The 26,606-nt window shown below is 39.8% G+C and overlaps 1 protein-coding gene across 3 annotated transcripts in view; it reads right to left on the reverse strand.

Annotated features, from left to right (window-relative positions):
* The window catches only part of LOC138743350 (A disintegrin and metalloproteinase with thrombospondin motifs 2-like), a 273,394-nt gene that overhangs the window by 238,387 nt on the left and 8,401 nt on the right, over nt 1-26,606 (reverse strand). For 2 of the 3 annotated variants that reach the window (XM_069898571.1, XM_069898569.1), the window contains exon 1: nt 13,406-13,786. The exons of the other annotated variant lie outside the window; for it this stretch is intronic. The gene's annotated coding sequence lies outside the window, so the exon portion shown is untranslated. Of the gene's footprint in view, nt 1-13,405; nt 13,787-26,606 lie in introns of those variants that run through there. 3 annotated transcript variants of the gene reach the window in all.

Here is a 26,606-nt window from a genome sequence, read left to right on the forward strand (position 1 = left end):
TGTTGTGGGAGCCCAGAGCACCCAAGGAAACCCATATCGTCAAACAGAGAAAGTGCAAACTTCACACTGATGGTCAAGAGCAAATCCAGTTGTTAAAGCTGTGAAACAGCAGCACAAACTAACAAAGCCATGTTAATACACAGAGGGAAATCACTGAAATCTAACAGAGATTGAAACACAGCAACAAAGAAGTGTTCCGTAATTAGTCTGCGTATTTACAAGTGGTGCTCAAGAAATGCCAACCTTTTGCAGTCCGTTTGTGAGAGTTATATGAATTTTAATCATTCATCCATTCTTCGACCCTTTAAGATTATTCTCAGCCACTAATGATCAGCTTGTATTTAATCAAAAATGTTTTGATTTGGAGAGTAGGGAAAGTGAGTATCGCTGATGGATATAAAACCTGTTGTCATTTTCCCCTAATTCTGAGCTCTTGGGCTTTTCAAGCTGAAGACAAAGGAAATACCTGTGAAGTAGCAGTGAGAAACTGTCTGTTTTTGTTATTGTTTTAAGTGAAAGAGTCTATTTAAATTCCCAGTTGGCAAAATGACATTTGTCCACTTACTGGTGGAATGATATTTTCTTTTGTGATGTATGGAACCAGGAAGCTGAGAACCTATAACTGAGTCAGATTCTGATTTCAGAAAACCTTCATTCGAAGAGACAACTGTTCTGCTATTATAATCAGGATATTTTTCCTTCTCAGCACTAATCAATTAATAAACTAGTGTGACATAAATTGCACCATGAATTTGCTTAAATGTCTACAGAATTTTACTAATATTGAAAAGGGAAGTCTGCTTCTGATAAGAGAGATTTTAAGGACGATGCTTTCAAAGTTTGAGGTTCCACATGCAATCCACAATTTTCTGATGGTCAGCAACTCACATCCTGAGACTAGCCTATCAAGTATCAATTTTTCTTGGGTAATTTTGAGTTGCTAGATTTGACTGTGGTGTAAACATATTAAATTCTGCACATCATAGTTATCCTTAACATTTACTTGTAAACCCAAAGTAGCTAAAACTTTACAATAGAATTGAAACAGAGCTGTCTTCCTTTCGGAAAATATTTGAATTAAAATGGGATTTGCCAAAGAAATATGTTTTATTTCGGTTGCAACTTTTGGAATTTTGTGACTCTCTTTACTTCCAGTGGAATCTTTGATCCCCATATAAACATGACTTTTATATTCCGAAATCATCCTGCAAAAGTAGAATAATTCTGCATTCTGGTTTTTGAGAGGAGATAGAAAAAAACAGATTGGGCCTATATGATGAGGAGGTATTCATCTATTGTCAGAAATTGTAAAAGTTAGAATTCTGGAGGGTCAGTAAACATTAGTTCTCTTTCTTTCCACTGATACTGCCTGACCTCAAAAAAATACAGGATTTTCTGCTTATATTTCAAGTTTTCAACAACTGTACATTTTGTTTCTGTTGGATTAGGCTCATATCTTGAAGAAAGAAATCACAGAAATGTACAGAAACCATGACTTCACTGCTGCCAAATCTGGATGAATATGGTAAATTACATTCATTGATTCCATAATCTCCCAGGCGATTCAATCCTTTGTCATTGCAAAGAGTTACCTTCCACTCCCACCTGCAAGAAGACACCTGCAAAAAAAGCCTTGCTGAAGCTGTCAAGCATCATTTGCACAATCACGTTTATTTAACATAATCATTATCTGGTATAAATCATGTTGCTGCATATTTATGTTATGGCAGAAAATGCTGAAAAATCCAAATATGCTTAAATTATTTTTAATCAATGGTGGGAGTGAAAAGTTGAGAGATGTCGTCATGGCACCATGCCACGATTTAATGTGGCCAATACCAACAGCCTGGAGATACAAAGTTACTTGGTTCATTTTAGAAATGTCAACATTTTTGAATCTATTAAGTGCAAGTTTTATTCTACTCACATTGCCCTAGACGGCACATGATGTCAAGAATGTATCATTACTAACAAACACATTTGCTGGGGCACCTATGGTGGGAAGTAATTTCATTGTTTGTATCCTATTATTTATAAGCCTGCTCCTGTGTCTCATTAACAAAACTTTCAATGGTAAATCTAAAAAAAAGCTGTCAGAATGGATGCATTCCAGATCTTCTTTGCCCACTTGAGATTAGTTCGTTTTCCAGACAATACCACAGGGGAAGATTAGGCTCTTCTCCTTAAAAATACCTTTGAGGCTTATGCTCCTTATCCCAATTTTTTTAATTAAGAGACCTAAATGATCATGAAATGTATAGTCATAAAAGATATTAAAAATGTAAAATCACAACTCATCTAATTAAGCTTATATTGTTCATCCAGTCCTATAAAACATCAAAAAAGACACAATTGCCTATTATTTTTGGGGAAAGGAAAGAACATAATACAGATAATGTTGCTTTTAGGTCTTCAGAACTAAATATCTTCAGAACCAATGCATTAATTTTGTAATTTTGTGGACAAAGGTGATGGAAAATCTGCACCAATAACAACAGATGAAAGACCACGATTATTTTTTATCATATATATAATATACAGTTATCATACTCAGAAAATTCCTGGGTCCCAGCTGTGGTGCAAGAAATACAGATGATTCTCTCCAGGAAGCTGAATGGAATTCCCAGAGGATTTTAATTTTCATAAATCTGACAATGACAAGGAATTATTTCCTGGTTGCCTGAGGACTTGGGGGTGGGGGGGGAAAAAACTTAGGGGAAGGATAAGAATAAGGCTACAATATCCTTATAGAACCATAGAACATTACAACAAAGAAACAGGCCCCTTCAGCCCTTCTAGTCTTTTCCAAACCATTTTTTTAACTTAATCCCACTGACCTGCACCCAGTCCATTGCCCTCCATACCTCTCCCATCCATGTACCTGTCCAAACTCTTCTTAAATATTAAAATTGAGCCCACCTTTAACACTGAGTTAGAATATAACATGGAGCTCGGCCACATTTCTGAATGGTGAGGATTGCACCATAAGCAGCTTTCAGTTCAGCTAATGATTTTTCCTGTTATCCTTGACTCAAAAACCAGAATGAATCGCATGCATCCGTATCTATTTCTGACAAAAAAGCATCAGATTTTTCTTCTTAGAACCATAGAACATCACAACACAGAACCACGCCCTTCAGCTTTCCAGTCCGTGCCAGATTATTATTCTCTCTTGTCCATCTGATTTGCACCTTGATACCTCCATACCTCCATACCTCTCCCATCCATTTACCTGTCTGAATTTTCTTGAATTTAAAAATTGAGATCACATTCACCACCTCAGGAGGCAGCTCATTCCACATTCCCACCACTCTCTGTGTGAAGAAGCTCCCCCTCACTCTCCCCCGAAATTTATCCCCTTTCACTGTTCACCCATGTCCTCTGTGGAAGAGGACCTACCCTCAGTGGAAGAAACCTATCCACTTTTACTCTGTCTATCCCCCTCATAATATTAAATACCTCTCTCAAATCTCCCCTCATTCTTCTACACTCCAGGGAATAAAGTCCTAACCTTTCCCTGTAACTCAGTTCCTGAAGTCCGAGCAACATCCAAGTAAATCTTCTCTGCACTCTTTCTATCTTATTCGTATTTTTCCTCCATTTAGGTGACCAAAACTGCATTTAATACTCAAAATTTGGCCTCACTATTATCTTATACAACTTTACCATAACATCCCAACTCCTGTACTCAATACTTTGATTGATGAAGGCCAATATGCCAAAAGCTCTCCTTACAATCCTTTCCACCTGTAAGGCCATTTTCAGGGAATTATCTGTATTCCCAGATCCCTCTGTCCACCACACTCCTCAGTGCCCTACCAGTTACAATGCATGTCCTTTCTTGGTTTGTCCTTTCAAAATACAACACCTCACACTTGTCTGCATTAAGTTCCATCTGCCATTTTTCTTGCTGGTTCAGATCCCTCTGCAAGCTTTGAAAACCTTCTTCACTGTCTACGCCTCCAAATATAATGTCATCTGCAAACTTGCTGATCCAATTTACCACATTATCATCTAGATCATTGATAGACATGACAAACAACAATAGCCCCAGCCCTGATCCCCAAGGCACACCATGAGTTACAGGCCTCCAGCATGAGAAGCAATCATCCACCACTACTTTCTGGCTTCTCTTACCCAGCTATGAATACCTAATATCTGAACCTTTCTGACTAACCTCCCATGTGAGACTTTATCAAATGATTTACCAAAGTCCATGTAGTCAATATCCACAGCCTTTCCTTCATCAATTTTAATGGTAACCACCTCGAAAATCTCTATAAGATTGGTTAAACATGACCTACCATACACAAAGTCTCGTTGACCATCCCTAATCAATTTTTGGTGAGCCAAATAATTGTATATCTGCTCTCCAAGAATACCTTCCAATAGTTTACCGCCTACTGACGTCAGGCTTACTGGTTTATAATTTCCAGGGTTATTTTTGGAGCCTTTTTAAAATACAGAACAACATGAGCTACCCTCCAATCCTCCGGCACCACACCCATGGCTAAGGACATTTTAAATATTTCTGCCAGGCCCCTGCAATTTCTACACTAGCCTCCTTCAAGGTCCAAGGGAATATCTTGTCAGACCCTAGGGATTTATCCACCCTTATTTGCTTTAAGACAGCAAGCATTTCCTCCTCTTTAATCTGTAGAGATTCCATGAACTCATGCTTGTTTTTCTGACTTCTCACAACTCTGTGCTCGTTTCCTGAGAAATACTGATTTTTTTTTAAATTTAGGATCTGCCCCATATCTTTTGTCTCCATACAAAGCTGACCATTCTGATCTTCGAGGGGACCAAAAGCCCATAGGATTTTCCTTCACATTGTCTGCAAAAGCAACTTGATGTCTTTTTATTTTGTCTTCCTGCTTTCTTTCTTGAGGTTTTTTTGCATTTTTTATACTCCTCAAGTTCCTCATTTGCTCTATGTTGCCCATACCTGCCTCTCTCTTCCTCCAAATCAGATCCCCAATATCCCTCGAAAGCTAAGGTTCCCTATGCCTGCTAACTTTGCCTTTAATCCTGACAGGAACATCTCTAAAAATGTCATCTTTGAAGGTCCTCCACTTACCTTGTACATCACACATGTCAAACTCTGGCCCACGGGCCAAATTTGGCCCGCGATATAATTATATTTGGCCCGCAAGATCATTTCAAAAATGTATTAGAGGTGGCCCGCCCTGCAGCGAGAGCCGATGCTGTTTTTTAGTAATGTCACCCCCACCATCCTCCCCCTTCATTGCACATCCTTCCCCACCCCCTAACTATCCCCTCCCCCTAAAACCACCCCCCTTAAAAGATGGCCAGAATATTCTCAAAAAGGAATCCAGAATGGTAAAGTTCCACAAACCTTCTGCTGGGAATCCTAACAACACCCGGGCATCAGATCCACGGGACGCGGAGGGAGCAAGAATGTTGCAGGTTGACTGTGCAAACTTGGAGAACGGGGAAAACAAAATTGTAACACGAGAAGTCTGTCGATGTCATCAGCCGGCAAGCCAGTTGGAAGGCTCCCCGCACAACCAGTCACTTCTCCCACCTGTCGAGCGGTGCGGCGGATTGGCGAGTGCCTGTGATTTCCTGTTGGCGCGACGGACATGGCAGGCTGCACACGGCCCCCGCTGTTCCGCAAAGGCTGATCGGCAGTGCGCTGGGCCTGAGTGGGTGGGTAAGCAGGGGTGGGCAGAGGGTGTAGGTGAGGAGTAATGGGCAGGGGAAGTTATGGTGGTCGGGGGCAGTTAGAGGGAGGGATGAGTAGAAGGAGGGCTGGATAGGGAAGAGGTAAAAGGAGAGGGGCAGGGCGAGTAGGGGAGGGGTGATTAGAGGGTGAGAGACGGGTAGAGGGAGGAACAGGTTGAGGGAAGAGGCAGTAGAGGGGCGTGTATAGGATGGGATGGATAGAGGCAGAGCGAGTGGAGTGAAGGGTGAGTAGAGGTTGGGTAAAGGACTGGTCAGGTAGAGGGTTGGTGGGTTGAGGGTGAATAGAGGCCTAGAGCCTGAGGAGTGAGCAGGAAATGCTGAGTCCTGATGCAGGCCAAAATGGACACAGCCTGTGAATGCTGACTACATCTCCACAGGGACCAAATATGTTTCCCTCAGGTCAAGCAAAGGGTGAACATGAGCTACCTACTCCTGACCTGTAACATTAACCTCCTAAAGTTATATCCTAAAGTTTAACATTACATATGTTGAAAGAAGAGAAAACATGCAGATGTTGTTGAAAATTTTCAATAAATATTTAGTTCGGCCCTCGACTTAGTCCAAGTTTTTAATTTTGGCCCTCCGTGAATTTGAGTTTGACACCCCTGTTGTACATCCTTGCCTGAAAACAACTTATCCCAATCCACACATTCTAGATCCTTTCTCATTTCCTCAAAATTAGCCTTTCTGCAATTTAAAATCACAACCCGAGGCCCAGACCTATCCTTATCCATAATTAACTTGAAACTAATGCCATTATTATCACTGGACCCAAAATGTTTCCCTCCATATACTTCTGTCACCTGTCCTGTCACATTCCCTAAAAGGAAATCCAGTATAGCATTCTCTCCAGTTTGTACAGCGTATCACTATATATTGATTTAGAAAACTTTCTTGAACTCATTTGATAAACTCCAAGCCATCCATCCCTTTTTACAATATGGGAGTCCCAGTCTATATGTGGACAATTAAAATCCTCTACTATCACAACCTTGTTTCCTGCTGCTGTCTGCCATCTCTGTACAGATTTGCTCCTCCAATTCTTATTGATTATTGGGCGGTCTATATTACAACGCCATGAGTGTGGTCATATCTTTCCCATTCCTCAGCTCCACCCATATAGCCTCAGTAGATGACCGCTCTGGTCTGTCCTGCCTGACTACAGCTGTGATATTTTCTCTGACGAGCAATGCCACTCCTTCCCCCTTACCCTTTCACACCTACCCCCACCCCCTGTTCTAACATATCTGAAGCAACAGAAGCCTGGAACATTGAGCTGCCAGTTCTACCCCTCCTGCAACCAAGTCTCACTAATGGCCGTAATGCCATAATTCCATGTGCCAATCCACGCCCCTAGCTCATCTGCCTCTCCAACAATACTCCTTGCATTATGACAGATTTCACATTTCTTAAACTGATCGGGCAATGGCAACTGCAATGTACAAATGCTACTGGAAACAGCTGGCAAAATGCCCCTGCAGCAATACAATTGCACCACTTACTGAGCTGAAAAATGTTTAATTATGTCATAAGGCATCAGCATGAAACACAAAGAAGTTAATAATCCTGTTGCAATGTTCAACCTATGTCTTTGGGGTAATTACATCTTAATTCTAGCCCCAATTGCAATAAAGTTTGGTATTTTGTATCTCACATTCCATATTCTGCTCTCTTGCATCATTCAGTACCATATCATTTCATGAATCCTGGTTAGTTATTACTACCCTTTCATCTGCACAAGGCTACATAAGATGAAGGAACAGAAGATCACAGTAAAGTATGCATACACATGTGCACATTCATTTTAATTGATGGATTTGCAATTATGGTTAGCAACTCTGAACTGACAATTGGAAATAGAGTTGTGGAAGTCAGTTCAATTTCACATTCCATTTTATTACTATATACACTTGTGTAATTGTCGACACCGTGTAATAGTCAACCCCCCCCCCTCTATTTTTGGCCACGACTGCCCACCCGTCTGACCTCCTGACACTCCAATCTCCCACACATCTGAGCTCCCAACACCTGACTGCAGATTCTCGCATCACCTGCTCTCAACACCCTGACTGCGCATCCTCGCCTTGGCCAGCCACCCACCATAGATCCCGATGCCCTGACCAGGAATCTTCGCTCCGGCCGCTCGCCCATCCGAGATCCCAACACTGCAACTGCAACTGCAGATCCTCGCTTCAGCCACCTGACCACTGGAATTCCCGACGCCCTGACCATGGATCTGTGCCTCGGTGGAGCTTCTTACGCCCCAACCGCAGATCCTTGCCCCAGTCACCTACCATCCATGCTCCCGATGCCTGGATCCCCACTCCCCGATATCCTGAATGTGGACTTACCACCTGATCCCGGATCTCTGAGCTCCTGATGCCTTGAATGATGCAAACACTTACTGAGGTCAAAACTGTGACCCAAGTAAAAGTTGACCCTCCCCCCCCCAATTTGACCAAAAAATTGGTTCAAAAAATTCAGCAATTACTTAAGTATGCAATATATTATTTTTGACTCTTTTAAAGCTAACAATTTCAAAGAGATCCACAAATATTTTTAAGTCTCCTACAAATGCAGATCAAAATTAATAAAATTTTCCTGCAATGTCTAATGGTGGCAAAGCAAGAATGGGGATCATCATATAGAATTGGCTGCAATTGCCATATCTCTGACAACATTAACACTCATTACATAATCCTTTCCCTTGCAGCCAGCCACAGAAAAACACTTCAGAAAGTAAAGTACTTGAAATACTGATATGTGTTGAGAAAGAACTAAAAGAACCCGAGGATTAAGATTGAGCAGTGAACCCTGATGTTCTTGTGCCAAAAGATAGCTTATATCAATGGATTGGTCACATGGATGTCAGCAAATGTGCTGCTATGAAATAAAGGATACTGGCAAACGTAAGCATGGTTGGAGGCTTTGTACAAATTCTTCCAGATATGCTACAAATGTTTGGGATGTCACTGGCATCTAATTCTCTCCTGTGAAGCAAGGAATCCTGGGGAATCTGGCATTGATTGAGCAAGTAAATTAACTCATTTGAATGAGGTCATGAGAACAGTTTGACACGTGCCTGTTGACAGGCTGCAAATTCCTGCCCTGAACTTCCTATCCTTGAGGGATTAAACTGAACACAGAGCTAGTTTGGATGTCATCAAATGGCTAAAAAAAAAACCTCAACCTTTCTTTTCAAAATATGTTAAAATATTTCTATTTGTTCTAGCCTGACAAAACTAAAATCAAAAGGGTGTGTCTGAAGACCACACATCAATCAGAGTGCAAAAATACAGATTCTAAAATTTCAGAAAGAGAGAGCACATTGTGCTTGAATCAAATTGCTGCTTGGACCAGGTCCCCCATGCTAATCCTACCTGTTGAAAGCCTCTACCACAGTAGGGCCCTTCTGTGAGGCAGAACAGTACCATGCCACACAAGAAAGAATTGGACTTCCCTGTCACTGCTGTCAAAGGCATTGTTCATTGTTTTTAATATTTCTGATATAATAAAACCCCTGCTATTCAAAATTCAAGCAACTGGCACCCTCAAGCAACTGCCTAAACAAATCACAGAAAATAAATGGGTTAAAAATACAGAAGTTTAAAATCGGCATGCCTTGCGGTTGGTTCTCCAATCACCCAACATGCAATCTCAAGCAACCAGAAAATTCACTTATCTGGCATCTACAAATCCCCATAGGTGCCAAATACCAGGGGTTTTCTTTTATTTGCAAGCAAGTTCTTGGGTGTCACTATTTTGGAGGATCTTTCCTGGACCCAACACACTAATGACATTGTAAAGAAAGCACATCAACCCCTCTACTTACTCAGGAGTTTGAGGAGATTTGGTATGGCTTGGAAATCCTGGCAAATTTCTACAGATATGTGCTGACTGACTGCATCACGGTCTGGTGGCTTGAATAATATATATTGAATGTCAAATTAGTAAGCACGTAACAAATAGCAGAACTGTGATAGTCTTACTTTCAGAGCACTTTATAATCTATGTTAAACCCCTACCTGCCCATTTCACAGGGCAGCGTTACTGGGCAAGCTTTCAGTACCACTGACCTTCATGACAGACTCAGGGCAATTGTATCAGTGAATTGACATGAACTGCTCCAATGCAGCCCCGAGAGGGTAAGGTATATTATATATAGTGGTGCCCGAGTTCCCTAAAACATGGAGCAGCTCACTGGTTATGGGGACAGTTCCGCAACTGATCAAAAGGTTAAGATCCAGAATAGGTTGGGGAAAGGCTGAATGCTGCCTCATGATGGGATGGAATGGACCAGGCATGAACCAGGGTCAATTCCAGCAAATGCAACCACACCATATGCCCTGGGGTGCAATCACCTGTGAGTGATTTCTAAATTATATTATGCCAGTAATACAACTTATACTATGTTCGCTTATACTATGACAGTAATACAGTCCTCAACTTCTGACTTATGCAAGTTACATCATCCACACATATGACCAATTTAAAAATCTTCATTAAAACTACTGTACAAGTACATATTTTGTATTAAAAGTACTATATACAGTGGTCCCGCTCCCGGCAACCACCCGAGGTCCCCGCTCCCAGTGGCAGCCCATGGTCCCCGAGTTACGACCAATTCATTGGTTCCATTACGGTTGTGAGTCAGGGATTTCCTGTATCCCATTAAATTATACAACTGTCAACATAATATATTCTGATTTTATTTGAGTAAATTATCAAGGTTACAACAAATGAACCTCTAAGTCAGTAAAGCAAACTGCCCCTAGTTGATGACTTAATCCTTTGGTGGGTTATCCAATTTCCCACAGGCACCATTTCTGCTAGAAACAGGTAGACAAATTTTACTTTTTAATATACAGGATGATTTACACATAAAGCAAACCATGAAAATGGTTCAATGTCTAGACAACCATGTGAAGGAAATAGTAAGAACAAATTAGAACAGACTTGCCTCTTGTCTACTATAGACCAGACAAATGTCGACCTTTTGGACATTCACAGTAGGAAAGATCTGCTCTTGTGTTACATGGTAATAGAACTGCATGCTGTTTCCTGTCACAATTATTATTCTGGACTTAGAAAATGAAGATATGTTTTCCTAGCCTTAGTTCTTGATGTATTCAGCACCATGGCCATAAAATTTACTATGCCTAGTGTTTTAGAATGTCAATTTGAAGACTCTAAACTTTAACAGACTGAAAAATTCTCACTATGTAGAAATAGAATATTGGATGAGCTAAACAAATAAATAATACATTCAGTATATGATACCATAAAATGCCTGCTCTGCCTTTCACAACTCCTACATTATTTTGTCTATGATCTTACACATCACATGCTCCTGTTCACTCAATCGCCAATTCACCTTGTTTTCCCTTATCCTGAGAGTCATTCAGGTTTTATCCTATTAGAAACAATCCTCCACCCCACCCTTCCGGCAGTTTAACAAGATTCTTTTGTCTCCTTCCCAGTTCAAGAAGGATCTTTGACCTGAAAAATTAACTCTCTTTCAGTTCCCAGAGAGGTGGCCTGACCTGCTGAGTATTCGCAGCTTTTTCAGGTCTGAATGATCTTGGACAGCATTTACTATGGAGACTCTTGTGCACTGACAAACACACAGCTAGTACACCACCCAGCCGGATTGAAATCTAAGCAGCAGCTGAACCCAATACTGTATCCTTTGTTCCAAAGACGAGGTGCTATAAAATAGGATCTCCTCAGGGCAACCGCAGGAAAAGAGCTGTCTGGATCCACCAATGGTGTTGACTGAGTACCTTCTCCCACTCTGTCAGCTTTAAACTTCTTCCCTACCCAAGACTTTTCTCAAATAGCATATGGCCCACTTTACCAAATTACCTTCCCAGACCAGTTTAACACTGGAGAAGCAGTTATACTTGGATCTTCTTGAGTGTTTATAACAAAACAATAATGACTTGAGTCCACTCTTGGAGTACTGCATGTAGATCTGGTCACCCCGCTACAGGATAAATGTCATTAAATTGGAAAGGATGCAGAAGAAATTCATGAAGATGAAACCAGGATTTGAGGCCTTGAGTTGTAGGGAAACGCTGGATAGGCTAGGTCTTTCTTCCCTAGAGAGTAGGAGGTGGAGGGGTGAACTTACAGAGATAAATAAAATTATGAGGGGCATGAATAAAGTGAAGGTTTACAGTCTTTTCCCTTGGGTAGGTGATTCTAGAACTAGAGATCATAGGTTGAAGGGGAGAGATTGAGGAGGGATGTGAAGGGCAACCTTTTCACTCAGAGGGTAGTCTGGATCTGGAACAAGCTGCCCAATTGAAGTAGGTATGATTTTGATATTCAAATATTTGGATAGATAAGTGGATAGGAAGAATTTAGGATTATAGATCAAATTACAATAAATGGGATTAACCCAGACTGCCAACTTGGTCAGCATGGTCAAGTTCAGCAAACAGCTTGTTCCATACTCCATGACTCTGGCTGCTTGTGCAGAGAAAAGTACTTTTGGGCATGGGGGGGGGGGGGTGCATGGGGGCATGGTGAAGATTTATGGCATGGTTGGGGAGGAGAGAAAAATCCATTCTCAGTATTAATCAGTGGATTATGGAAAATCCAATACTTTAAATCCAAGAGATCTCTGTATGTTTTTGTGACATATTTAAGTATGTTTTATTTATAATGCTAAACATTAATGATCTAGAAATTGCTTTTCTGCATAATAGCATTAAAAAAACATTCCGTTACCTAACACTGTTTTTAAACATCTAATGAAAACTGTACTCTTCTTATGCAAGTTTCCAAGAACAATTTTGTTTGACTTCACTTTGTAATCCTGCATTATATCTTTTGCCATGTTCTCTATTGTTTTAATCCAGTACAAATTCTCAGAGCTGCAGGCATTTAGCCCAGCAGTTGTGACCTTGCTGTTAGCCCTTAAAGGGACATGTCACAATATGACAGACAATTTTCAAGATACTAGGGGTGTTGTTGCTTTAAGAATTAATGCTACATCAAAGAGTTCTGCCAGGAGTTCACAAAAATCTGAATTCTTCTGTAGAAAATTGGCAAGAGGCCAAGAAGAGCTTCTCAGCCTACACCCAGAGATTGGAAGAATCTTTTTCCAGGCATCTCTCTGTAAGGAGTAAAAGTAAACAAGTGCAGTCCATGACTGACTTTAGCTTGATGATCAACATTCCACCCTGAGATTTTTACCTGTATTAGACATGACCAAATGCCTTGGATGTGATCTGTTATATAGTGCAGTGTTACTCCATTCTAGAACAGGCTGATTTTCTTTACAGCAACACACTTTGTTTTAAGAGTTGTGCAAAGGAGCTTCTTGGCTTATGGGCACATCAGTGAGGAAAAAAAAATAACAGGTCTCCTACAATTTCTATGAACTGCATTCTTTTTGCCAAGATACTGTTTATTTATGTGTGAAAAATGCTGAACTGTAGAAATTAAAGACTAAAGTAGAAGGGGCTGAAATCTTGATCAAGGATCAATAATTGGCCACTAGCATTCAGAATGTTCAAGCTGAATTCAATTGAGTCAAAACAGTTAGGTCTGGAAACTCATTTGCATCCTTAATTATCTGCTGAAAGATTGCTTCCTGATGTGCAATAGTCAGATTAGGCCATTTCAGATAGCCCAAAACTTGAGATGTAAAGGTGGAGAAACTCTGCCAAAATGCATCATCACCTACCTTTCTGAATTTGCAGAGGTGGTCTCCTAGCTGCATACTCTAACCTCTCTCCAAAAAGGATCATCTCTGCAGTGCAGCCCTCCACCAATCAAACTGAATGTACAGCCACGCTAAGTGGCTGTTGAGAGGCAGGCTGGTGACGCCGCGATCCATCTCCCCACTCACCCCTCTCCCTCCAAGTCAGGGGCAGCAGGGACTGTTGGGGCAGCGGAAGCCCTCGGGGCAGCAGGGGCCAGCGGGGACTGTCAGGGCAGTGGGAGCTGTGAGTGGGGTCCAGCAGGAGGCATGTGGGGGATGGCCACACTGGGCAACTTCAGCCTTCGGAGCCACTCTCTGCAGCTCAAAATGTGCCAGAGCAAAGGCCGTCTTCCCTACCCATAATCCCCCACGCAGCTGGAACTGTTCTGGGAACCATCGAGCAGTTTCAGCGACCTGGGGGATTATGGGTAAGGAAGATGGCTATTGCTCTGCTGCCTATTTAGGGCAGGTGGCGCTCTTGCACCGGTTGCCTCACCTCCGTTGGATCCGGAGGGCGCGACAAGGCACCTCAGGATATGAATGGGACGCCTTGGAGCAGCCATTCAGGGCTGCTGTCTGAAAAGTAAGTTCCCATTCTTCTATCCGCTCCACAGCCGGTCTCAAGGCGGAGACCCGACATGAAAGGGCCTATTTAGGAGGCCACAAAACCCTTGAGGTTGCATACTACAATTGTTCATAATTCTTCTGAATATGCAATGTGTCTGAGACCAGAACCAAGCCTGGGACATGGGTAGGGATGGGAGAGAAGATGTGGAGGACAGAGAACTGATAGCTCAGTCAGGGCTGATGGAAGGTTGTTGCCTGCAGGGTGCACCTTTTGGCTGAGGGGCTGCCTGGGGAATAAGTACTTTCTGATGGGAGAGTGGAGTTCAGGGTTGAAGCTGGGAGAGGATATTGAGAGTCCTGGCATGGAAGTGAAGGTGTGGTGCAAGATGCAAGGACAGCTGGTTGGTGAATAAAGACAAGATGATCAAAATAAATTAAAGGCAATGCAATTAAAATAGAAACTCTCTGGAAAAATTCTGCTCTGTAAAGTTTAGAATTATTTATCAGTTTCATCTATTAAGAATAGACTAACTTGATATCAAACCAAGGGCCATGAATTTGTTTAAAATATGAAGTGTGACAAAATAGCATGGACAATTGTATTTTAGCTAAAATACTTGTTGTGCAAATTGTGTACTTTACCTCAAAAAAAAAACAGGCATTAAAAATCTCTTTGAATGTTGAAAATGGGGATTCTGGCGTACACTACAAGTGCCCATTAATTTTAAAAGATCATCTTAAAAGCTGATCCACTGATTCTGAAAATAGTGTGCAACATGAACGACAAATAAATTTAAAAATATTAGAGGCTCCCACAAACAATGGTTCAGTAAAATCAATACTGGGAACATAGATCTACCAGCAGAGTTCTGCTCTAAATTAAAATCTGAAGCTCATTTAACTGGCAGAGAATTGATTGCTTTTTAGTTATTTCTTGAAGTACAAATCTTAGTAGCCACAGACCAAATTGGGGGGGGAACTTGAGAACTGATATTAGATACTATTGGCTCAGGCAATTATTTATAATGCTTGTCATGCAAGAGGAGTTAATTATTTGGATACATGTAGATTTGTCCCAAAGTGCATTGTGAATGGAAAAATGGAGGAAAACTAGTTCTGTTGCACAGTATTGCATCACCTTGTACTATTCCCAAAATCCATGATTCTAAAAAAACATCTAAAGGACAGAAATAACAGTTTAGGACAGCTCCAAACAATTATTTGCAGAGAAGACAGAAAATTTTAGAGTATGTACCACTCAAAACTAATCCACCGTGCAAGAAAGAAAATTAAACATCACTGGCTTTGTTAATATTGAAGGTGGGTACCAGCAGAGTTGGGATTCACATAACAAATTGGTTGGGATCATTACTGCCCCATATCTCTCAAAACACCCCAAATACTGTGATCTTCGGATTTGTGTTACTAATGCAGGTTTGCTGAAAGTTAATAACATGTTTTAAATGGGAAAGAGACATGAGAAGAATATGACAATAGCAATATTGTGGCAAAAGTAATGCATATTTCAAATGTATGATTGAAGGCACTGAGCAGCAACAGCTCCAAAATCTGGAACTTGAACTGCATTAACTGTCCCTGTTTTTGTTTTTGAAATGATTTTTTTTGTTCTAAGTATTACTGTCAGAACGTGCAAGGCAGTTGCCCTGTTAAATGCCAGAACTTCCACAAAATTATATTTGTGATTTATTATTTCAAATTTTGCAATAAACATGTGAAGCTTTGAGTAATCAACAGGAATTTTATTGTCAAAATGTCACAGTTTTCTTCATTAATGTAATGTGTCTGAACACAAGTGACTGTCAAAGCAGGTATCACCCTCCACAGTCACATGAATCTATTTAATGCAGAATACTTAGATAAAACATGTGCAATAGGCATTTTAAGCTGTCTATAGAGCATGTGTTTACATATGTCATGTATTATACATTTCTATTCATAACATTTCCTCTCTTTGATAAGAATGATCCATATAAACATTCTGCAAATTTAATCTTTTCGCACACTTTCAGAATCCTTCTGATCTTCTCATTGGTGTTTTAACTCAATAGAAACTTCTGTTGTTTCTTCTATACTTTCTTCTGAATCACCTTCTGGAATACATCTAATCACAATTTTTTTAAATTTAAATGTAGATATACAGCACAATAACCGGAGCCCCCAGAGAAAATCCACGCAGACACAGGGAGAAGGTACAAACTCCTGACAGACAGCACAGGATTCGAACCCTGATCCCGATTACTGGTGCTGTAAAGACATTGTGCCAATCGGTCCACCAACCATGCCACCCCAAAGTTTTTATGATTGGCTATGATAAAATGGAGTTTAATCCAGATGCATGAAGACATACTTTGGTAAGTCAAATACAAGAGGACAATATTTTGTAAATGGTAGAACCCTTGGGTGCATCGATGTACAGATGGATCTTGGGGTAAAAGCGCATAGGTCACTAAAAGTAGCAACAAATGTGGATAGGGTGGTAAAGAAGTAGATACATGCTTCCCTTCATCGGTTGAGCATTGAGTATAAAAATTGGGAAATTACGTCACAGCTGTATAAGACTTTGGTGAGGCTACAATGGGAGTAGTGTTTTGATCACCATGCAATAGAAAAGATGTAAATGCTTTGGAGAGGGTGCAAAAGAGATTCACCACTGCTGTAAGCTTAAGGCAGTGGTTCTCAACCCTTTTTTCCCCACTCACATCTTCTTTGGCTTGGCTTCGCGGACGAAGATTTATGGAGGGGGTAAAAAAGTCCACGTCACTACCTTAAGTAATCCCTTATTAACAACAGAGCATCTATGGGATAGGATACCATGTGGTTAGTAAGGGATTATTTAAGGTGATATGTGAGTGGAAAGAAAAAGGATGAAAACCACTGGTTTTAGGTAAGACAGAAAATGTTTAAAGGTGATTTGTGTGGCAATTTAGTTTTACACATGGAGAGCATAACTGTCTGGAATGTACTGTTAGAGAAAGTGGTAGAAGAAGCTATGATGACAACTTTTAAGAGGCATTTAGACAGGTACATGAAAAAATGGGGAATAGAGGGAGGTAAACCATGAGCTAGCAGTTTGGATTGGTTTAGACTAGCACCATGGTTGGTGCTGAAGGGTCTGTTCCTGTGCTCTATGTTCTGTGGGTACCATTCTAACACCAAAAAAAATCTCTCAAATGTCTGGGTGCAAATGTAAAATGCTGGATTGCCACCTCATGGTTGTGGAAAACAGTAATCAAAGGATTGCAGAATTTCATGAATCCCTCAACAATCATCATACAGTAGAAGTCCAAAAATCCAGACTGCTTGGGGATTGGGTTGGTCTGGATTTTCCTGATTCTCAGGCAAAACTTTCAAAAATTCATATTTAATGAGGAATAAAGAAGAGATGAACAGGTAAATTTTGATAGTTTATTCATTAGGAAATGTAACTTGCATTTTTAAAGAAAAATAAAGTCATCATGAGTGGTCGCTTGTTACCTCTGAGCATCTGTGGCACTTAAGCATGCCTGCACACACACAAAAAGCCCACTAAATTTTAAATGTTTGAGTTTTTGAAAAGTCTGGATCCTCGGGTGTTCCGGAATTTTGGGCTTCTACTGTACCTTGTAAACTCTGACAATAAATCTGAACATGGTTTAATTCTGAGTTTTCAGAATCCAGAGTGAATTATTAATGAACAATCCTTCTTACCAAATTGTGGGCCTTTCATTTAACAGGATGGGCTCTGTTGAAGAGGGTGTTTTGACTGCCGCCAGGATACCAGCCATTGAAATACTGGTCAGAAGCTAACTTAATATTGAGAGCGTGGAGTCTCATTGTGTAGTAAATTTCAGAGCAGACATGCATGAAATGATGTGCTTGTATTAAATGCCAAACTCTTCCATGGGGAAGCGTGCAGACTTATAGCGCTGCATGCTAGCTCTGTCTGTTACTCTCTGACTAGGGAAAATAAAATTAGTCAGAAACCTCAAGAGAAAGTATGGGACAGTGAGGTTAACTTTCCTACTTTATATTCCCAGCATGGAACCTTGCTCAGTGGAACTACCCATCAGAAAATTAGATGAACAGGCTCCAATTGTAAACAAAATGTCTTGCAAAAATCAAACAGTCATATTTTGATTGGCTTTCCTTATATGTTGGGCAGGCCACTGGGAGTGTGGAATCAGAATGTTAGCCCTGCTGTCTTTCCTCAACTTAATTTGAATTGTATTCCCAAAACCAATTACAATTGGAAGTTGGCCAGAGAAACATAAAAGTTTTGATTTTTGTAATTTGAGCATTAACATTAACACAAATGTTTCAACTAATTTTTGGCAGAGAAAGAAAGAAAATTGTTTGAGAGAAAAGCAAAGATAAAATACAAGATTAAGAGGAAAAGGAAAGCTACAATGGATCACTTCCTGGTATCAGAAAATAGAGAGCACCCTGTCAAATAACTTTCAAGGCTGACTCTTGGGACTTCCTAAAAGCCGTTGGATAAAAATGTTGCATAAAAGTCTGATGCTGCAGAGAATCAAATATATCAGCCCTTAATTATCATCTTCTGTAAATGTCAGTTCATCCAAAATTCAACACCTCATTTCATATTGTACACTGAGCCATGCTTACTAATCACCATTCACCTCCCAGACTTGCATTGGCTCCCAGTCTCCCATAGTTTAAATTCTACATCCTTGTGATTAAACCCTTTTGTGTTCATATGTACCCACACCCACCCCTGCACCTCCTGAAAACCCTCTACCACCCAATACTTTCTGACACATCTTTTTTTTCCATTCCTACCCGCTCCCTCTGCTACCGGCCCTTTCTGAGACCAAAACACCTGAATCTCGTTCACTTAATTTAAGACTACAAAGTCTCTTTAATCATGCATTTAGTCAACTTTTTTCACATCTTTCTTTGATGCAGTATTCATTTTTGCCCTCAGGTGAAGTGACTCGATATGCTAAAGATTCTATTCAATTGTAATCTGTGCTGTGCTAACTTGCTTTACAAGGGGCATTATGCCCATCAAAAGATTGCTAATTCAAGCTCAACCTCCAACACTTAGACACATTAACCTTATGATAGTACAGATTCTATCACCAATGTGTATATGTACATATGTACAGATGGTAGTGTAGGATGACTGTGATTGGCTGAGAGTGTAGCCACACCTACTGGCAGGTCTTAATGATTGCTCCTAGCCAGACCAGGTCATTCTGGACTGGTCGACCTACTTGTGATATGCTCCAGTCTTTTGGTTAATAAAAGCCTTGGTTTGGATCAACAAGTCTTTGGTTCTTTCGACACGCATTACAAACCTTGAAGGAAATTTCCATACATTGCAGCACGAATGATCAGAAATGATGCCACCTTAATAAGACATGAATTCATCTGCCTGTTCCAAAGAAATAAAGTCCAAAAGATGACTTGATTAACAATGTCCACATTCTTTTCAAGACATTCCAATGTGCTTCATGTCACTGAAATATTTTCAAAGTGTAGTAACCTTAATAACAAAGGAAATAACAATCAGCCATGGAAGCAACGTTAGAATGGGCAGATCATTTGGTTTTGGCTCTTCTAAAATTTTGCAGAGATCTTTTATATCCATCTGAAAAAGCAGATGGGACCTCAGTTTAATGATATTATCCTTAAAACAGTACCATCAATAGTAAAGCAACTGGACCAGAACGGCAGCCTTGGTTTTTTTTTATGGTCAAGTGTATCTGAATCTGATTCGGAGCAGAGACTGAAACTAACTGAGCCACAGCTGATGATGAGCAGCAACTGACAGAAGGATACAAAGAATTCCACAGAAATTATGCAAAAGGAGTTTGTACGTGTGGGTCTCCTCTGGACACTCCAGTTTCCTCCCACCATTCAAAACCTACCCTGGTTGTAGATTAATTGGGTGCCAGGGGCTCATGGACCAGAAGAGGCTATTATTGTGTTGTCTGTCTAAATGTAACATTTCAATTTAAATGTTACCCTTTGCACAAAGCTTTCTGATGCAGAAAAAGTCACAACCTTCACTTCGAACGGACAAATAAATTAGCGAGGCCAAGTTCGCAGAACGCAATCATCTTGGGCAACAAATCATGGAATGAAGCAGGAACTGTCTGTTATACATTTGTAAAATGATGCTGGGTTAAATCCCATCTCAAGGGATGATCAGAATATGATGAACTTTGCAGAGTTTGAAAGCAGCAATTTCTGAGTTGAGACTTAAACAAATAAAGTCATAGTGATTTGAGAGGTGAGTCAGCCAAGGTAAGTCAGGAAACTAAATTCAAAGGGTATGATGGCAGATGAACAGTGACAAACATTACAGAAATATATACTTAATTCAGAAATAAAAATTATGAGAAATAAAGACATCCATGTAGGTTTTTAGGTACTCTTCTATGTTAAAAGAAGGGTCCTATATGGTAATAAACCTGAAAATTGGAAGTATTTTTGAAACCAGTGAAGGATTAGCATAACTGTTGATAAATTGCGAGGAAATATCAAGAATAAATGAGCAGGAAATATAAACAATTATCAAAGATATTAACAATTATCAAAAAGGAAAAGAATAATAAATGATAGTGAATGAATGTGATCTGAATATATTATTCTTAATAAAGAGAGCAATGTACAGAAATGAATAGGATAATAAATTAATCCTTTAAATCCAGAATGAATGGGGGGGGGTGGAAATTGAATGAATGGGGGGGTTTATATTTCCATATCCTGGAAATATAAACAGAAAGTAATTGCATAGCAGTAATTTATGGTCAAGTGTGTACCTTCATGAAACCTACATTTCCCATTTTATGAAGGTAATTGAAAGAGATACCATTCAGAAGTAATTCTCCATTTGGATGCTTCTTATACTGGCTATAAAAGGCCTGCACAGTGCCTATCGTAAAATCACGTCAAGCTTGTTGTAATGTGCGTCGAAAGAACCAAAGACTTGTTGATCCAAACCAAGGCTTTTATTAACCAAAAGACTGGAGCATATCACAAATAGGTCGACCAGTCCTGAATGACCTAGGAGCAATCCTTTAAGACCTGCCAGTAGGTGTGGCTACGCTCTCAGCCAATCAGTCATCCTCCACTACCTTCTGTACATATACACATTGGTGATAGAATCTGTACTATTTCACTTGTAAAGTGTGAAGCTGAAATGCTTGAAACTTCAAACCCAACCTTGAATACCAAGACTTAAAGAGTGAAGTATTGCACAGAATAATTTGAAAAAACACTGCAGAATCCTGCAAAAAATTATGAAAATTGGTGGAAGGGCTTCATGGCTGACATTGCAATCACTTTGAAACAGAAACAGGATTTTGGAATGGAGCACAACGCTCTCCACATTATGATTAAGAGTTGCACAAAATTGGTAACTTTGATTTGTTTATTCAGATGGTAATCTAAATGTTGGTGCACGTGCACTGTTCTTCTTAAGAACTGTTCAAATTTATATTTTGTATTTCACCCTGAAGATTCTGTAATGACTTGCATTATTGTGTTTCACATATTTGCCGGAATGCTTGTCCAAGACAAAAAAAAAACTTGACTCAGTCTTAATGTAATCAGATATTGGCAATACAGTAATCATTACCATATAGCAAAGTATTTATGTTTTCATTTTCTATTAAGTATATTAATCTACTGGCGCAGCTTCATGTAAACAATATGAGGGTTCCTGTCACCAGAAGTCAATAGATTTTCCTGTGAAGCTTGAAAGTTTTAGTCAAATTTCATTCTTTTTAAAGATGCTTATAATAATCTTAAAAATTCAGGTCATACAAAGCAGCGTTGTTACTGCGGATTTGAATCCTGCACTATCGGTAAGGGGTTTGTATGTTCTCCCTATGTATATGTGGGTTTCCTCTGGACACTCCAGTTTCATCCCACCATTCAAAACCTACCCTGGTTGTAGATTAATTGGGTGTAATTGGATGCCAGGGGCTCATGGACCAGAAGAGGCTATTATTGTGTTGTCTGTCTAAATGTAACATTTAAATTTAAAGTGAGAAAGAAGATGTAAGTATTCAGCTTAATGACAACAGAAAGTAATTACGTTTGTTTTTATATAAAAGGAAGAATTTTGACATTGGTTTCAGGCCAGAAGATAACAACACCAAATGATTCAACCACACAGCCAGCTGAGCACACCCTGAGCTAAATACTATTTATTTAAATACCTGCACATACTCAGAATGTTCTTGATACATAAAAAATATTATATGCCCCAGGGTGGAACCTGGTACTTCAGTATGCTTGCAGCATCTAATTGTACATGACTTATAAAAATGAGTAGAAATTAAATTAAATTTTTCTAATGATGGATGTTTTTAAATAACTATATCTGTTAGCTTAACTCACCTTTTAATATGATCAAGAATTCAGATTCAGGCTGTTGTTGACACAGGGTGAAAAGCACAACATGGAAATCTCCCTGGTGATGCAAATCTTTGAATTTTGTGACCTTAGAAGCAGAGCAATGGTGCGACCAATTACGAGGGAAGTAACAACCAGGATTCCTATATCTTCTGATTGCTGTGCAGTCATCTAAAAGAGTGTATGTGAATGGAATAAAACTCGCTGAGATACCTTTGACAGCAAATTGCCGAACCCACCCTATAGATTCATAATGAAGAACAGTTACAGTTGAGTTGCTATCAAACCATACCATGAATCTCTGTGTTTAAGGTCGGAGGAAGAAAATTGCAGTGGTAAATTAAAAGATAAAGCTTTGTGAAAATGATCACCAATTTATAATTTCCAAGGTCTAGAATTTCAGTTAGGTGAAAATCTACATCCGTAATTTCACAAAACGAGATCATTCGAATAATTGAAATGAATTGACAGATCATCTTTACGACCATCCGTGTTTGGAGACACTCAAGTGTAACAGAATGGAAGCTATGCAGAACCTCCTAACTTAGAAAAGATTTACACATCCAAGCTTGTTTTAAAAGAAAACACAGGAGATTGAAGTCTAATTCTCTTCAACCAGAAGCAACACAGACTCAGGGCTTTGAAATAATTTAAGGAATGAGAAGGCAAATGAGATCCAGACATTTCCAAAAAAAAGAAATTCTAAACATCTGCAAAGCCTATTCTACTTTGGAATCAAAATAACTGTGGACTTTCTTGCCTGGGGAAGACAGACATGCAAGAGAAAACCAACACCATTTAAAACAAACCCTTTGACATAAAATTAACAGAAAGTAATGCTGACTCCAGAAATTACTCAAGCAATACATCCAAGACCTATCACCACTGCAGTAAGAACAAAGATGTTATATCAGAGACCTAAAGAATGGGACAATGCCAGTAAATAATATAAAATATAAAAAGGATGCAATGATAAAGGGTTAAAGTTTTGTAAAAAATACCATTCAGAAACGAATACATCTCTGATTGGAGGAACCATTTCATCCCTTCAACAGCTGGCATAAAATTGACTAGAACAATGGTTCTCAACTTTTATTTACTCACTAACAGGCAGGTGGGAGGAAATTGGAGTGCCCAGAGGAAACCCACACAGACATGGGGAGAACATACAAACTCCTTACAGAGAACGCAGGATTCGAATCCGGGCCACCAATTAGTAATCCTATTGACCACTGAAAGAGCGAGATCGAGCCACTTTTCAGACCACTGATGACATTTTGATTTTAATTGGTAATTTTTTTTGAGAATTTCTTTGTTGTTGTATTTACAACACCATTTACAAATTTGCTGACGATACCACAGTAGTGGACAGTAGAAAAAGGGGCAATGAGTCAGCATACAGGAGGGAGAATGAAAACTTGACTGAATGGTACACTAACAACAATGGTGCACTCAATGTCACCAAAACCAAGGATCTGATTGTGGACTTTAGGAATGTATGATTCGATAATCATTGGGGGATCAGAGATGGAGAGAGTGAGCAAATTTAAATTCCAGGGAGTCAGTATCTCAGAAGACCTTTCCTGGACCCAACATATTAATATCGTGAAAAAAGCACGTCAGTGCCTTGACTTCCTCAGGAGTTTGCAAAAGTTCAGTATGGCATCAGAAACCTTGGCAAATTTCTACAGGTGTAGAAATACCTTTGAGCAGAAAGCATTGCAAAATAGATAGATCACAGTCAAAACTCTCCCCACCAGCGAGAAAATCTACACGGAACACTGCTGTCGGAGAGCAGGAGCAGTGATCAAGGATCCACACCACCCAGGACATGCTCTGTTCTCACTGCCGGCATCAAGAAAGAGGTATAGATGTCACAAGACTCGTACCAATATGTTTAGGAATGGCTGCCCATCCACTCTGAGCCATCAGACTCTTCAACAACAAACTCAGTCAGAGACTCATTTAAGGACTCGTTGCACATTATTTATTACTGAATTTTTTTTCTGTATTTGTTTATATTTCTTTCTTATGTCCACAGATTTTTGTTTTAGTTCAATTTACAGTTACCTGGACTGATAAGTAGAAATTCTGCCTGGCCCGCAGGAAAAAGAATCTCAGGGTTGAATGTGATGTCATAAACGTACAATAAATCTGAACTTTGAATTGCTATAGATTACATAAAACAAAACCACGGACTACAATAATTCTTGGACCACAGGTTTTTTTTGGTTTTTTTTTAATTTTTTATTTTTCACACCATAAATCACATTAGCCATGATATACACTTTTTCTTTTTCACACATATACAGTGACGTTTTCTCCCCCCCCCCCCTCCCTCCTCCCAGGCCACCCCCCCACCCCCCCCCCCCCTCTCATCCATTTTAGGTATACAATCTAGGTTGCACTAAACCAGTCAGACAATGTTGTAATTCAACAGAAATACACCAGAAATTCTACTGAGTCCATTCTTTTCTTTCCTTCTCCTTCCATCAACTTAGGTAATGTTTGTCCCCGGTAGGTTTTCGCTATTGTATTTAATGTAAGGCTCCCATATTTGTTCGAATATTTCAATATTATTTCTTAAACTATATGTTATTTTTGAGGAAAACTGATCTCGAAAATTCCTCAGATTGTTCACTTCAGTCATAAATTTAATTGACCTTTTAACCCAGTCATTTTAAAATGAAATCTTCCCAAGTTTAAACTTTACATGAGATTTTCATTGACTTTGCAAGCTTTAAAACTTTGGATAATTCCATTTTGATCACATTCAGATGGGGTACACTGGAACTTTTAATACATTTAGATGATCCATCTGAATGTGGAATGATATTCCAAAAAGGCAAATCAGAATCAGGGTTTATTGTCATGAATGAGTCGTGAAATTCAGTGTTTTACAGCAGCATCATTTTGCAAACATTCATATTATAATCATCTTACAGCATTATTCTAATAAATAAAATAATAACAATTATAGAGCACGAAAAGTAAGGCAGTGTCTTTGGTTCATTGATAATTCAGGAATCTGATGGCAATGGGGAAGAAGCTGTCCTTGTGCCATTGAGTGCTCGTCTTTAGGCTCCTGTACCTTTTCCTGATGGTAGCAGAATGAAGAGGATATGGCCTGGGTGGTGAGCATCTTTGAGGATAGAGGCTGCTTTTTTAAGACACTGGCTCATGTCGATATCCTGGATGGAGTGAAGTCTGGTGTCTGTGATGTTGCAGGCCAAGTTAACAACCCTTTGGAGTTTATTCTTGTCCTGAGAGTTGGCGCCTCCATACCAGGCACTGCTGCAACTTGCCAGAATGCATTCCATGGTACATCTGTGGAAGTTTACGAGCGTCTTCCGTGACATACCGAATCTCCTCAGACACCTCACCAAGTAGAGCAGCTGGTGAGCCTTCTTTGAGATTGCATCAATGTGGAGGCTCCAGGAAATCATCAGAGATGGTGACACCCAGGAATTTGAAGTCTTTGACCCTCTCCACTACTGAGCCCTCAATGAGGACTGGGTCGTGTTCCCCTAACTCCTTCCTGAAGTCCATAATCATCTCCTTGGTTTTGCTGATAGATACAAAAGATGAAAATGAATGAATGGACTTAAAATATTTGACAATAAACAATGTACAGAGACATTGGAAGTCTTCCTTGCTTCAGCTTCCCAGTTATGTAAAACACACAAACATAAGTTAAGTACAATTAAGATGCTACAGAGAGACATTTTAAAAATAATTCTAAAAAAGGAAAATAAATCATGTATATTCACAGTTGTTTGGTCTATAGTGCAACAAAATGGGTTCTATCAGCAGTATAGAGAGATCTTTGGTGGCTTCATGGTAATATTATGTTTCGGATAATTTAGGAAGTTTCAAGAACCTGATAGTTGTTAGAAAGATCCCAGTGTTGTTGCTCTTCAGACTTTTGTAGGTCCTGCCCAAAGGTGGGAGCAGAAGAGAGTCTGCAGACGTTGTGATTGAAGTAAAAACACACTGAAATGCTGGAGGAACTCAGCTGGTCTTTTCAATGTCCAGAGGAGATATTTTTGGCCTGAGCACTTCTTTGAGGAATAAGCCAGAAGCAAGAAATCTCAGAATTCAGACAATGCTGGCTAGGGGAGGAATCCAGGCCAATAAACAGTGCACTGCCAGACTGGACCACCCACAAATTGGAGGGAAGCACCTCATCTTCTGACTGGGCACCCTCGAACCAGATGGCATTAAT

This window comes from Narcine bancroftii, chromosome 9 (genome assembly GCF_036971445.1).
Source record: "Narcine bancroftii isolate sNarBan1 chromosome 9, sNarBan1.hap1, whole genome shotgun sequence".
Classification (NCBI taxonomy): domain Eukaryota; kingdom Metazoa; phylum Chordata; class Chondrichthyes; order Torpediniformes; family Narcinidae; genus Narcine; species Narcine bancroftii.